Source organism: Patiria miniata, unplaced genomic scaffold (assembly GCF_015706575.1).
Source record: "Patiria miniata isolate m_02_andy unplaced genomic scaffold, ASM1570657v1 HiC_scaffold_23, whole genome shotgun sequence".
Lineage (NCBI taxonomy): Eukaryota > Metazoa > Echinodermata > Asteroidea > Valvatida > Asterinidae > Patiria > Patiria miniata.
Genome location: NW_024037062.1, coordinates 6023835 through 6039793, shown reverse-complemented (window position 1 = coordinate 6039793; position 15959 = coordinate 6023835).

Here is a 15959-nt window from a genome sequence, read left to right as displayed (position 1 = left end):
AATAAATACTTCAGGATATAACAGATGGTATTGTGCTGTTTTTGTCGTCATAGATGAAGTATTTACCCGGGAAATAAACGTCAAATTTCGAGGAGAACACCGTTTACCCAAATTTTGTTTTTAATTAGGCTTTTATTAAAAAGTTTTAGGGAGATAGGATGCCGAACCGATGAAACAAAAGCGACATTGCATTGTTCATCTTAAAGCTAAAGATATTGTGCTCGGCGTTACAATGGGTATGTAGTTATCACTTATCAGAATTCAATAATAAAGACCAAAAACGTAGACTCATGAATATTCAAAAATATAATTCGCTGGCTTGACAGACTTCGAGGCCAGATCGGCCGAAGAGCCTTGCAAGTCTGAAAGCCACCGCGCGCAGTGGTCTTTGTTAAAAAGTATTCATGTATTTGCCACCAGTACAGGCCGTTATCACGCATCTAACCAGGAGTTGGGCCGAGTCGTTAATCCTTGTGTGTAGGATCCGTGATTTCACCGAAGACGGAGACGAAAAGCTGAGTTTACTGAATGTGAGAATCTCCATGCCTGATTTTGTTGGGGGGGGGGGGGGTTGGTCACGAAATCAATTATGCAAGTTCAATTGTTATAGCTAAATGAATGATTGTAGGACTCGGGACAACTGGGATTGGACACCCATGACTCTGTCATTTGTATTGCTGATTAGTATGGTTGGCATTAGTAGTGTTCGTTCACATCATTTAGAAATATCTCTCAACATGGAGAGATATCTCAAATTGATTTTGACTGTATCTCAGAATGATATGGAGATATCCTGAAATCATCAAAAGGGACTCTCAAACTAGTCAAACTGATGGGCATTTCTTTTGTTAAAGCTATAGTCCATCATTTGCAGCTATCCAGAAAAGTAACTGACAAAATTATTGTAGAAAAGCATACGACAAGCATCGACCCGACGCACACGCGCGCGCCTGGTTGCTTTAGATTTCGGTCACTTTTGTTGCTTCAAACGAACATAATGCACAAATTACAAATGATGGACTGACCTTTAACTGATTTGTAGCCTTTCCCAAGAAATTGAATAAAATAAACAAACAGATATATACACATAGCAGGGTCCACCCTTGAACACGAAGTTGGATTTGATATCTTAACCTCCATTTGAATCAGCATCCGAGTTACCGGTCTGCTTGGCAGGGATGTTGTTGTTTGTCTCCATTTGATTTAGTTTTGTTGAGCTAGCCATACTATTATGCGGATGAAAAATCCTGGTTTGAGAACACAAATGCAACAGTAAATGCACTGCCGGCATCACAGCCTGCAGGCCAATCTGGGTACCTATCACTTCTATGCAAGCCCCCTTCAATAATTCAATGGCAAAAGCCATGCTAGCTATTGTTCAGATAATCCGTCATGGGCATTACGTTGTACAATAGAGTACACTATGGTTTCCCGTTGAAGCGGCCTTGTGGGTGTAGAAGCAAAATCGAAGAATGTATACAAAGCAGGTAACCTTCGTTTGATTCAATTGAAAATAATGGATTTAGGAAGATCTTTCAAATAAGTGGAATACATTGAGGCTGATTGAGCACACGTAAACACGTCTGTGAAGCTACTTATGTCATCACGTGTGTTCGATTAGCTTACGCGTGTAATGAAACTTAGATCTGGATCTGGATCAATACTGCAAGCAATCTCCCGTTATGGGATGTATAGGTGGGGTGTGGGGGCACTAATAATAAGCTCTGCTTTTTATACTCGACAAGTTTAGTTTCAGTAGATTGTCCTTAAGTGCATCAAGTGAAGGAGCCTCTGTCACAGATGCTGGGAGTAGGTTCCATTCTGCAGTAGTTATTGATTGGAAGGAGCTAGTACTTGCGGCTGTCATAAAGGATATTGATCCTGTTGTGCGAGTTTGTACACCCATCGTGCTTGAGGTATGATGAAGATGGTCAGAATTTATTGCTGCTCTGTGGTGTGTGGATTTGTATAGCAAAGACAGGCGTGCAACCATTCTGCGATCCTCTAGAGGTCTCCAACTTAGCCTTGAAATCATGGAGAAAACACTATCGGTCATGGTGTATTGGTTTGTCACAAATCTAGCGGCTCTGCGCTGGACTGCCTCGAGTTGAGATGAGTGTTTTTTATGAGATGGGTCCCAGATACGAGCACAGTATTCCAAGCGTGGGAGAACAAGGGTTTTGTAGGCTGCTTCTTTTACCCGTGGAGAACAGCTGTACAGATTTCTACGGATGAAACCCAACATCTGATTTCCCTTTGTAGCTACTTTACTGATGTGTTGTGCCCAATTCAACTTACTATTTATGTGTACACCTAAATAAGTGTGGGAAGAGACGTTTTCCAGGACATGGTTGTTCAGTGAGTAGTTGTTCCTGAGGGGTGACTTCTTGTGTGTTATATGCATACAGTAGCATTTGGAAGCATTAAACTCCATCTGCCATTTTGATGCCCAGTTATGTAATCTGTCTATATCCTTCTGAAGTTCAGCACTCTCGGAAGCAGATCATCTCTCGGTAGACAATGCAGTCATCTGCCAACATTCTAATCCGAGAAGTCAGAGCTCTTGGCAGGTCATTCACATACAAGATGAACAACAGTGGACTACAGATGCAACATGAGTGTAAGAGATGACTCGCCTTCTATGACGACTCGCTGGGTGCGGGTGGTGAGGAAACATTCAATCCATTTCAGCAGGGAACCCTGGATGCCCACTTCCTGCAGTTTTCTTAATAGGCGCTGATGGGGAACTTTGGAGAAATCAACTTTTTCCGCGATAGCCTTGATTTTTTTTTCGCGACCCCAGCTGTTATGACTTTTTAGCCTTGAGCCTTAGGCATCTTTTGAAACCAAAAACATAAAAATCGGATCGTCGTGTACACAGAGCAGAATTACCATTCATGTATGTATAATTAATGAGCCATAATTCCAAAACCCTTTGACCTATAGTCATGAAATTTCCTAGGTGTGTTTATGATGAGTTGTTCCATGCATGTACCGAGTTTCTAAATTGTTCGTCACTCGATGGCCGAGATCTATGGGCGGCCATCATTGCAAAAAAAAAGAAACTCCCGGCATGCATGTACTTCCCCCGCACATATAGACAACTCCCCGCATGCATGTAGTTTTTCGCGCATATACAGACAACTCCCCGCATGCATGTACTTCCCCCACATATAGACAACTCCCCACCCCCGCATGTACTTCCCCCACATATAGACAACTCCCCCCCCCCCCTGCATGTACTTCCCCCACATATAGACAACTCCCCCCTGCATGTACTTCCCCCACATATAGACAACTCCCCCCCCGCATGTACTTCCCCCACATATAGACAACTCCCCCCCCTGCATGTACTTCCCCCACATATATACAACTCCCCCCCCCGCATATACTTCCCCCACATATAGACAACTCCCCCCCCCGCATGTACTTCCCCACATATAGACAACTCCCCCCGCATGTACTTCCCCCACATATAGACAACTCCCCCCGCATGTACTTCCCCCACATATAGACAACTCCCCCCCCCGCATGTACTTCCCCCACATATAGACAACTCCCCGCATGCATGCACCTCCCCCACATAACTCTCCTACATGTTCTTCCCCCACATATAGACAGCTCCCCTCCCCCTGAATGTACTTCTCCCGCATATAGACAACCCCCCCCCGCATGCACTTCCCCCACATATAGACACCTCCCCCCCCTGCATGTACTTCTCCCGCATATAAACAACTCCCCCCCCCCCTGCATGCACTTCCCCCACATATAGACAACTCCCCGCATGCATGCACTAATTCCCCCACATATAGACAACTCCCCCCCCTTGCATGTACTTCCCCACCATATAGACAACTCCCCCCCCCCGCATGTACTTTCCCACACAACTCCCCCCCCCTGCATGTACTTCCCCCACATATAGACAACTCCCCCCCCTGCATGTACTTCCCCCACATATAGACAACTCCCCCCCCCTTGCATGTACTTCCCCCACATATAGACAACTCCCCCCCCCGCATGTACTTCCCCCACATATAGACAACTCCCCCCCCCGCATGTACTTCCCCCACATATAGACAACTCCCCACCCCCGCATGTACTTCCCCCACATATAGACAACCCCCCCTGCATGTACTTCCCCCACATATAGACAACTCCCCCCCCGCATGTACTTCCCCCACATATAGACAACTCCCCCACCCCTGCATGTACTTCCCCCACATATAGACAACCCCCCCCTGCATGTACTTCCCCCACATATAGACAACTCCCCCTGCATGTACTTCCCCCACATATAGACAACTCCCCCACCCCTGCATGTACTTCCCCCACATATAGACAACTCCCCCCCCCCCCTGCATGTACTTCCCCCACATATAGACAACTCCCCCCTGCATGTACTTCCCCCACATATAGACAACTCCCCCCCTTGCATGTACTTCCCCCACATATAGACAACTCCCCCCCCGCATGTACTTCCCCCACATATAGACAACTCCCCGCATGCATGCACCTCCCCCACATAACTCTCCTACATGTTCTTCCCCACATATAGACAGCTCCCCCCCCCCTGCATGTACTTCCCCCACATATAGACAACTCCCGCATGCATGCACTTCCCCACATATAGACAAATCCCCCCCTTGCATGTACTTCCCCAACATATAGACAACTCCCCCCCCCCCCGCATTTACTTCCCCCACATATAGACAACTCCCCCCTGCATGTACTTCCCCCACAAATAGACAACCCCCCCCTGCATGTACTTCCCCCACATATAGACAACTCCCCCACCCCTGCATGTACTTCCCCCACATATAGACAACTCCCCCACCCCTGCATGTACTCCCCCACATATAGACAACCCCCCCCTGCATGTACTTCCCCCACATATAGACAACTCCCCCTGCATGTACTTCCCCCACATATAGACAACTCCCCCACCCCTGCATGTACTTCCCCCACATATAGACAACTCCCCCCCCCCTGCATGTACTTCCCCCACATATAGACAACTCCCCCCCTGCATGTACTTCCCCCACATATAGACAACTCCCCCCCTTGCATGTACTTCCCCCACATATAGACAACTCCCCCCCCCCGCATGTACTTCCCCCACATATAGACAACTCCCCCCCCCGCATGTACTTCCCCCACATATAGACAACTCCCCACCCCCGCATGTACTTCCCCCACATATAGACAACTCCCCCACCCCTGCATGTACTTCCCCTACATATAGACAAGACAACTCCCCCCCCCCGCATGTACTTCCCCCACATATAGACAACTCCCCCACCCCTGCATGTACTTCCCCCACATATAGACAACTCCCTCCCTGCATGTACCTTCCCCCACATATAGAAAACTCCCCCACCCCTGCATGTACTTCCCCACATATAGACAACTCCCCCCCTGCATGTACTTCCCCCACATATAGACAACTCCCCCCCTGCATGTACTTCCCCCACATATAGACTACTTCCCCCCCCCCCGCATGTACTTCCCCCACATATAGACAACCCCCCCTGCATGTACTTCCCCCACATATAGACAACTCCCCCCCCGCATGTACTTCCCCCACATATAGACAACTCCCCCACCCCTGCATGTACTTCCCCCACATATAGACAACTCCCCGCATGCATGCACTTCCCCCACATATAGACAACTCCCCCACCCCTGCATGTACTCCCCCACATATAGACAACCCCCCCCCTGCATGTACTTCCCCCACATATAGACAACTCCCCCTGCATGTACTTCCCCCACATATAGACAACTCCCCCACCCCTGCATGTACTTCCCCCACATATAGACAACCCCCCCCCTGCATGTACTTCCCCCACATATAGACAACTCCCCCCCCTGCATGTACTTCCCCCACATATAGACAACTCCCCCCCCCCCCCACTGCATCTACTTCCCCCACATATAGACAACTCCCCCCCTGCATGTACTTCCCCCACATATAGACAACTCCCCCCTGCATGTACTTCCCCCACAAATAGACAACTCCCCCCCCCTGCATGTACTTCCCTCACATATAGACAACTCCCCCACCCCTGCATGTACTTCCCCTACATATAGACAAGACAACTGCCCCCCCCCCGCATGTACTTCCCCCACATATAGACAACTCCCCCACCCCTGCATGTACTTCCCCCACATATAGACAACTCCCTCCCTGCATGTACTTCCCCAACATATAGAAAACTCCCCCACCCCTGCATGTACTTCCCCCACATATAGACAACTCCCCCCCTGCATGTACTTCCCCCACATATAGACAACTCCCCCCCCCCTGCATGTACTTCCCCCACATATAGACTACTTCCCCCCCCCCTGCATGTACTTCCCCCACATATAGACAACTCCCCCCCCCCCCTGCATGTACTTCCCCCACATATAGACAACTCCCCCCCCCCGCATGTACTTCCCCCACATATAGACAACTCCCCGCATGCATGCACTTCCCCACATATAGACAACTCTCCTCCCCCCCCCCCCCCCCCCATGTACTTCTCCGCATATAGACATTTTCCCCCATGTATGCATTTCCCCCGCATAGACAACCACCCGCGTACTTTTAATTCCCCCGGCCCGCAAACTTGCAAGAAGATCTCGTCAAAAGGACTAGTATTTACTGACGATAGAGGGCGACCAGTCTGACCGTAAGGTCATGGCCAAATTCTGCCGAATGCACTTCACAAATCTGTCATTTTTATCAAAAATCTGCCATATTCCCATGAATTACTCGAAAAACACTACATAAACATTTAAAATCACATGCAGATGTTGCAATATTACCTTAATTAAAAGCTTCAAATTACATTATAAGTAATAATGTTTATATGTATATGTAGTCATTTAAGGTGTAATGAAATAGCGTAAATTTCAGTCAAAACGAGGTTGCGTCACAACGAAATCCAATTCCAAGTGACCCTCAGCACATACACAAGGCAACCTGTCCTATTTTGCAAGGGTTTGTTTGAAAAGATTGAAGCTTTTTTACTAAAATCTACCTTTTTTCAAATTTGCTATCTTTTTTGGTCAAATAACCATTTTTGCCGAATTCTGCCAGAAATCTGCCAACAAAAAATCAATTTTTCTGTCAAACTCGTTTTTTTAACAAAAAAAATCCGTCAAAGTTAGCCCAAAATCGGCTAAAACGGTCACTATGAGGGCGACAGTGGCATGCACAGACACGTCATACAGCATACACGTACGTTTGTGTCTGTGGTACACGGATCCCTTCCCTGGCCTACCGACGCTCACCGGGCATTTCCGCACCACACAAAATAGGTCCACGTTGGCAACTGCACCCATAGTTGAATTACCCTAATCATCTAGTACTTTCTAAGATTGCCTTTATTATATAGTTGTTTATGCATGCACAAGTTTAAACATGAAAATGTTATTCGTTGCATATTTCTATTAATGGCGGAGTTATTAAATATATTTGTATCAAAATAGTGTCATCACTAAATCATCTTTTATACCAAGTAAGCCTCTAAGCAATAAGGTTGATTGGATACTTTTTAGATAGCTGCAAAAACTCTATTTTTCACTAAAAGGAAGATTGCATAGCCTGCATGGCTTCCTTTTTTCAAATCTGGGTTTCACTTAAACTTCTTGGAAAACTTGTAGATTCTGATTGTTTTCTTCCTGAGGTAATAAACAACATTTGCTTTTGCTCTTATTTTCAGAATTTTGCTTTTGCTCTTATTTTCAGAATTTTATAGCAAATTTTACACCGACCTGTTAAAAGTTATGCGTTCCTGGTTTTGGACCAATTAAGGGTCATTCCGTGTCAATTCAACACGATTTTGGACCCAACCCTCACATATTGAAACGATATTTGGTATGATGATTGGCCTATACGAGAAACCCCCAGAACTGATTTCTTTTTGGTAATTTTGCTGGTTAGATTTTGAGATACGGGTCAGCAAACTTTTGACAAATAAGCATGACCTCTGAACTTTAAATACTTGTTTCTCCAAAACTATAGTAACTACAATTTCAAGTTGTACATCATATTAAAGCTCTTTGCATGGCCTGCATTTCATAAAATAAAACCAAAATCGTACCGTGAATCACAGAGACAATAGGTAACAAATTTCGTGGGTTTTTTTTCAGATGTTAGTTTTCGATGTAAGCAACAATCTTGGAAAATGTGAAATGATGGGGCGTTCTTTGTGTAATCTAATCCCCCTAACCCAAACTTAAAATGCAACCTCAGTAAAAAGTAACCTCAGGTACAAATCACGGCGAAAAGGTTGACTCCAAAATTGTTGACAAACAAATTGCAGTTGCATAATTTCCATTTTTATAAATACTACTTTTACTTACTACCATAGATAGCCTCACTTATGCCACTGTTTATCTGATTTTACTTCAAATTTCACCCGTAGTAAGAATAATCCCTTTATTTATTATTTCGTAACACAACTAACGATCACAAACAGTAGTCCAATCATCATAAATGTTCACTTTGCGAGGTATGCTTTACCACAATATATAACTTGATTAATTAATTCGAATTTCTTTTGCTTCGGAATCCATTCTTTTGTAAAGATTTACACTAATTTAATTCATTATATTGTCATATTCTCCACCCCCCCCCCCCAGTGATATGGTAAAAAAAAAAGTTTGCTTCTGTTCTGCCAAGAAGTTTTTGTTGTATTTGGTGAAGTTCGGGGGCGTGGCGGTAAGTTCCTTTTGTTCAGAATAAATTCCCATTGTGTTTTTCTCTCCGTTACCTGTTAAGTGTATTTCTATCCCAGCAATACGTAGAGCAATCTTTGAAAACTAATACATTCACGAGAGTTAATCTGTTGTTTTTGCTAGAAGTTTTGTCATAGTCAGACTTGTCAAAATTAAAATGACAAAGGATGGGAAAATAAAGTCCGAGAACCTCAGTTAATAATTGTGTGTTACAATATAGTAACCAACAGATAACGCATCACCAACCGATAATGTAGCAAAAATTGAATGATAGTGTAGTAAAATTAGTATCCTATAATGTATCACGTGTCGACGGATAATGTAATTACCAAAAAAATGTATCTGATAATGTATCCCCACAAAACAGATCAAAAATCAACCGGTAATGCATCAGTATGGGAAAAGGTGGAAATGTTACAGATAAATGTAGTGCACGGTCGGGCACAATTACCCGACAACTGTTAAGAATTGTTCTTTTAGCTGGAAAATGACCAATTCATTTCTTTCACATATTACTCTTGAATGAAATATTCAGTGATGGTTGTGCATTGTACATCGGAGAGGGGTCGTTCTCCGTGTCCATCGCAGCTCAGTGCCAAAAAGGCAAACAATATTGCGAACAAGATACCTCAAAAGCAGATGCCTGATGCTGCCATTTTGATTCGTACATGTCTGACACACACCACTCTACCACAGGAAATGATCGTGTAACCTGAGCTGCTATAAAATATACAATGTAACAACTTTAACCATTCCTTTGGTAATAGGCGGCAATCATCCTTGAATGAATCACTGAAAAGGCACCCATTGGTTGAGCCTTGAGGGTTTTCATACCGCATTCGCATTCGCAAATTTTGATCGCAAAAAGTTATTTATTGATGAAAGATAGAATAAAAACATGCTTTGTATTTATGTAACCGATCTACCAACAGAAATATTTTCTCCCTGGCATTTTTATATCAAGAAATGTAAGAAAATCAGTTTTAGCAGTGCATGAATTTAGAAGTCAGAACATGTCCCATTTTCATTGAATCTTGTGAAATTTTTCAACCTGTACGGGATAAATGACGTGTTACAATTGATAATGTAGTAACCCATGGATAACGTATCACCAACCGATAATGTATCACAAATTGACCGATATTGTATCACTAACCGATAATGTAGCAAAAATAGACTGATAGTGTAGTAAACTTTGTATCCGATAATGTATCACGTGTCGACGGATAATGTAACTACAAAATAACTGTATCCGATAATGTATCACCACGGAACGGATACTGTATCAACCGATAAAGTATCAAAAATCAACCGATAACGATCAGTATGGGGAAAAGGTGTACACAAATGTTTGTTTTATGTCCTAGTATCCCGCCGCACTTTTTTTTTTTTTACCAGGGAGGGGGGTCTGGGCTATTGGATCCCCCCCCCCCATTATTTCGTATTTAGAGGGGGAAAAGGGCAGATTTTGAGGAATTTTTCAAACTTTCCAGGGAGAACAAGCACTAAAAGCTTGAAATGCGCTGATACTGTATCATAAACAGCGCCCCCAGTGTCATGTGGTCTCCAGCCCCCCCCCCCTCCCCCTCAGTTTTTGATTTTACCATGGAGCTATGGGCTCCGTGCACAATTGCCCCTTCAACGGCCAGAAAGTTAGGGGAGGACTTAGACTGGTTACCGATCCATCCACTGCGTATTTTGAATGATGCAAAGTTACTGGGGGAGGGAATAGTCAGGGAGACCATCGCAAGTTAAATTGAACGTATGCGCGCGCCGACGTTGCCTGACGATCATGCGAAGACGCTGCGGCTATTGCCTTGGCACATTCTGGAAGTGGTATGGAATTTTGCGCGCAAACCAGTATACAGGTCATTACGCACATGCTGAGTCCCGTCCATTGATCTCTATACGGAGATCAATGGTCCCGTGCGTCGATGGTGCTCTCAAAAGTGGTAAAACGCGCCCTCTTGGGTTGGAGCCCGGAGCCCATACGGAGGCCAAGTGTCCGGAGAAAAAACTTGTCCACATTTCGGCGCGGATGTGCCAGTGCGGTTACCCCCCCCCCCCCCAACATCAAAAGCTAGATACGCCACTAGCCTAGGCCCACATAGAAGTAGAGCGTCTCCAAACCAGATCAACTCCCTTCCAAATTTTAAAAAAAATATTCGTAATGAAAAACTTTCCCGAGTGGGGACTTATCATAGTAAAGGTACTTATTAGACTTTAAATAATTTGCAATATTTCCACCTTTTCAAAATATACTGATAAATTATCGGTTGATTTTTGATACATTATCGATTGATACAGTATCTGTTCCGTGGTGATACATTATCGGATATAGTTATTGTGTAGTTACATTATCCGTCGACACGTGATACATTATCGGATACAAATTTTACTACACTATCAGTCAATTTTTGCTACATTATCGGTTAGTAATACAATATCGGTCAATTTGTGATACATTATTGGTTGGTGATACATTATCCGTTGGTTACTACATTATCAGTTGTAACAACATGTCAGGACAGTTTGTCCAGTGACCAGATGATGTGGATTTTTATTCATTTACTTATTTTTTTTTTTTTTTTTGCTTTTTTGACCTAAAATGAGAACCGATGTGTCTAATTTCACGAAACTTGACGCTAGATGTCGCAGCCACTCCCCAAACATAATACGTCAAGAAAAAGGACCTTGTTTGAAAAATGAAAATGTTACGTACAAAAATGATAAATGACGGCATTGGATACCATCGCCAAAGCCCAACATTGAATTTTTGGTGGGGTTTTTTTTCAACCTAAAATGAGAACCGATGTGTCAAATTTCACGAAACTAAACTCTAGCTAGATGTCGCCACAACTTCCAAAACAACATACGTCAAGAAAAAGGACCTTGTTTGAAAAATTTAAATTGTATGTGCAAAAATGATAAATAAGGGCATTGGATCCCATTGCCAAAGCTTAATATTAATATTTTGCTTTTTTGACCTAAAATGAGAACCGTTGTGTCAAATTTCACGAAACTTGACTCTAGATGTCGCAGCCACTTCCCAGACAACGTACGTCAAGAAAAAGGACCCTGTTTGGAAAATTCAAATTACGGTGCAAAAAATGATAAATGAGGCCATTGGATCCCATCGCTAAAGCATAAACATTAATTTGTTTTTTTTTTACCTAAAATGAGAACCGACGTGTCAAATTTCAAGAAAATTAACTCTATATGTATAGTAGGGGTCTACCATCCACACACCGTGATGAATATTCATGTTAGGGTGCGTGATGTGATTGGTTAAAATACGATTTGTGCTGCAAAACGATATACGGCCCCAGCTCGCGAGCGGGTATAGTCGTGTTTCCTGTCCCCATTGTCCTTTGGGCTTCAAAATATATGGGGACAGATGGCTAGTAGCGAATCTTGAATGCAAATTATATGCATGACTAATATAGGTCTGATTCCCGCCCCCTTTAATTCAGAATCACATCGATAACGTTTGCGCGGAACCATCCTGTTGCAGCTATCATGAATTGCTAAACTGGACAGGCGAAACTCCGGAGGTTTAGGCCTTAACTATTTCGCCTGGTGGCAGCGCTATAGGGTTCTTTCAGGATTATTTCCCCCATCCCTAAAAATAAGTTATTTCTTAGACAGCCGAAGACAAGTGCGCAGTAGTTCCTCGGTTCCATATTTTCTTCCCCCCCCCCCCCGTGTCGCAAGGTAACACAAAAATTACTATTATATATGACGCTGTGAAATCCAACCCCGTATATAAAACTGGTGTAAATACTTAAGTTGATTTCAGTTATAAATTTCAGTTAATTGTTAATTTCCATACGTTTAATTAGTCCGTGGGACGAGGCCTTTTTTTCGCTCGTCTCGCGGTCTGGTTCGCCGAATTATATAAAACTTCACAGACATATAGATTATGGTGTACCCTATCGAAAAAAAACTTTGTTCACCGATCCACAGTTTGTTTGGGAATAAGAAAATCTGGGATAAATACGCCGAAAATTCTACATGAGAAAAAAACATAAGAAACAGCGCCCTCTATTGACATTGACTGAAACCTTTTCTCACGCAATGGCTGTCCGAGTTCGGGCGGTCTGTTCTTGACGCGAGTATTTTTCATTGTTCTCGAACGGAGCCCCTAAAGGGACAGGCATGATGATTTTTTTCTTTTCTTTTTCGTTCCCTCGAAATATTTATTTCGTTCCCTCGAAATATTATTTCGTTACCTCGAAATCATTTCATTCCCTCGAAATATTATTTCGTTCCCTTGAAATATTTTTCGTACTCTCGAAATAACATTTTGTTCCCTCGAAATATTATTTCGTTCCCTCGAAATCATTTCATTCCCTCGAAATATTATTTCGCTCCCTTGAAATATATTTCGTTCCCTCGAAATAATATTTCGTTCCCTTGAAATATTATTTCGTTCCCTCGAAATCATTTCGTTCCCTCGAAATAATTATTTCGTTCCCTCGAAATATCATTTCGTTCCCTCGAAATATTATTTCGTTCCCTCTAAATAATTATTTTGTTCCCTCGAAATAATCATACGGAAGCTCAAAGTGACCATCCAAAATTCAGGCGCGTAGCGAAAGGTTTGTTTGTCCGTTGTGAACGTCTTGTTAATGAACTAATATGATGAGTGTCAAAAAAGGATTCCCAAACTTATCAAATGATGAATACTGATTTCGTAATTGAACATCAACGGATTGAAAACCGTTTTGCATCGGACAAACCGACGTTTCGCTCCTAGTGGAGCGGCATACGGTTTCAGACCAGTAAATCTGTCCGAAATTGCCTACGCCAGCCAAATCACGAATTGCATGCCCTCAAAATCTTCAGTTTTTGAGCACGCTATGGGCCATGAATTTGAGGGTTTGTAAAAAAAAATATGGGTGGAAGCCGTGCACAGGACTGTGAGCTCGTAGTTCCGTTTAATTTGGATGAAATTGGGGCCCTTAAAGCGCTCTATTTTGCAATGGAGTGTAGGCATCGTTTTTCAAAATGGCGATGGGCTTCAGGATTATTTTCAGGGGTGATCATCTTCGGATAGAAATTTCTCCTAAAAGTCATCAGTTGACCCCAAAAATTGAAAAGAAAATGAAAGATGATGAAATAAGCTTTAATTTGATGTGTGTCTCGAACACCTTGGAGAGTTGTGAGTATATTCCCGAATTTCTGAAGTGGGAGCATTTACCATTGGGGTCTATGGAAGTTTATTTACTGGTCTGTAACCATAGGTTTGCAGGAAATAAAATGATCGTATCCGAAACGGAAAGCGGCACGTGTAAGCGCAGCGCGCGTTCGGGTAGGTCACGTGCTGGATGACAGACACATTTAGCTACATTACTTTACGTTAATTTTTTGCGCGTCCACCACAAAAATGGCGCACATTTATCGCACAGTGAATGGGGGCGTATGCACGTGCTGCCGATCTAGTCTTTTTATTCTGTTATAGAGAATGGACGAGGAACTGTAGATTCGTGCACGAATCTACAGTTCGAGTCCATTCTCTGATTTAACCTATTTCTTAAAACAACAATAGTTTATGCAAATAAGATCCCTTGTTTACCACATTTGTGAATAAGTGTAGATTCGTACAATCTAGTCAATTTTGCCTGGCCCTGCGCTTGCATCGTATCACGAGATCCTATTGTTAACCCTTCGGATGGGTGCACATCTTCTGTTCCATTCATCACTTGCACAGTACATTTGTCTTCATGGTAAGTCACACACACATTCACGATCAGAAGTGTTTAGTGCGAACACACTGTCTTTCCTTACTCCCAAAGCCAAATGGAGTTCGCGCTTGTATGTTACAGCTAGGGGATTATACCGGAAAATACTTTGATGCTGTTTCTTTACGGGATTGATGTGAGGAATTTAAACACCAAGCACAAGAAAAAGTTGGCGAGCAACTCATTTGGGTAAGTTTCATTTGATTTCGTTAGTTATTCGTCCATTCTATTTATGATTGTCATTTTGATAACAAAAGATGTGTACATATTCTTCAACCGAGGGGTATCCACTGATTTATTTATAATGCAAATTTAAATACAAATTTAAATACAAATTTAAATAAAGGGAACTGCAAATAACGTAAAGAGGAATACTTTAAACTGCGCTTTAGGTTAAAATTTATAATCGCCACTGTATATTATACTAAAAATATCAGGACGGCAAATCAAAAATCAAACGAGAACATTTTGTGTAAGAAATTTTAAAACTAAAGTAGAAGGGTATTTATCAAAGTCAGGTACACGTCAAATTCTTTCGGAAAACAACAACAACATTGGTACATTTTTGAGTATACCATTAACATTTCCTTTTCTTTTCATTATAATGGACTGAAACTTAAAAAAAGAAATTTTTAGTGCCGGAATTATGCATGGAATTATACATTGCCGGAATTACATGGAATTGTTCACAACAAAAACTGTGGATTCAAAAAATAATCTACATTTAGGTGTAGATTTTCAAAATAATCTACAGTAAAGTGTAGATTCGTGAAAGAAATCTACACTTTTAACAATAGTGTGACGTCACAGAAATAGGTTAAATAATTATCCATGGCCGTAAGACTGCAACCGCGCGTTCATGGATGAACTATAGAATTGATTTTAAAAAATACTCGATTTTTAAAATACTCGATTTGTACTCCCGAGTATTGGAGTCGAGTACCAAGTCCAAACCAACGAGTCCGTGCCAAAATGCAAGTACAAAGAATCAAGTATGGGCCTAGACCAAATAATATTCCGGGCCGAGTACTTGCGTGTATTCGAGTACGAGTACGGCAATACTAGGCCTCAGATTCCAGATATTTTGGATGCAGTTGGGCCCGAAAGTGGCACTATTTAGCCATGTTGTGGAGGGATCTTTTTAAAGATGACTGCTTTTCCACTTTGGGAAACATCATTCGGTTTAGAGGTCTTCTGTGGCTGAGAATTTCTCGAAAAGTCATCGGTCAACCCACCAAAAATTTAAAAGCAAATGAAAGATGACAAGTTGATTATCAGTTTTCTGTTCTCGGTACTTGGTTGGTTCTTCTCCTAAAAACTTCCACAAGGGAGTATAACAAGGAGGCCAGAAACACCGGGCAAACCCCTTCTCTTAGCGATGAGTGTTACTGGGTTCTTTTACGCGCGTTAGGCCTTAAATACAACACACAGGACCTCCGGCTTAACGTCCCATCTGAAGGACGAAGCAATAATGGTTAAGTGCCTTGC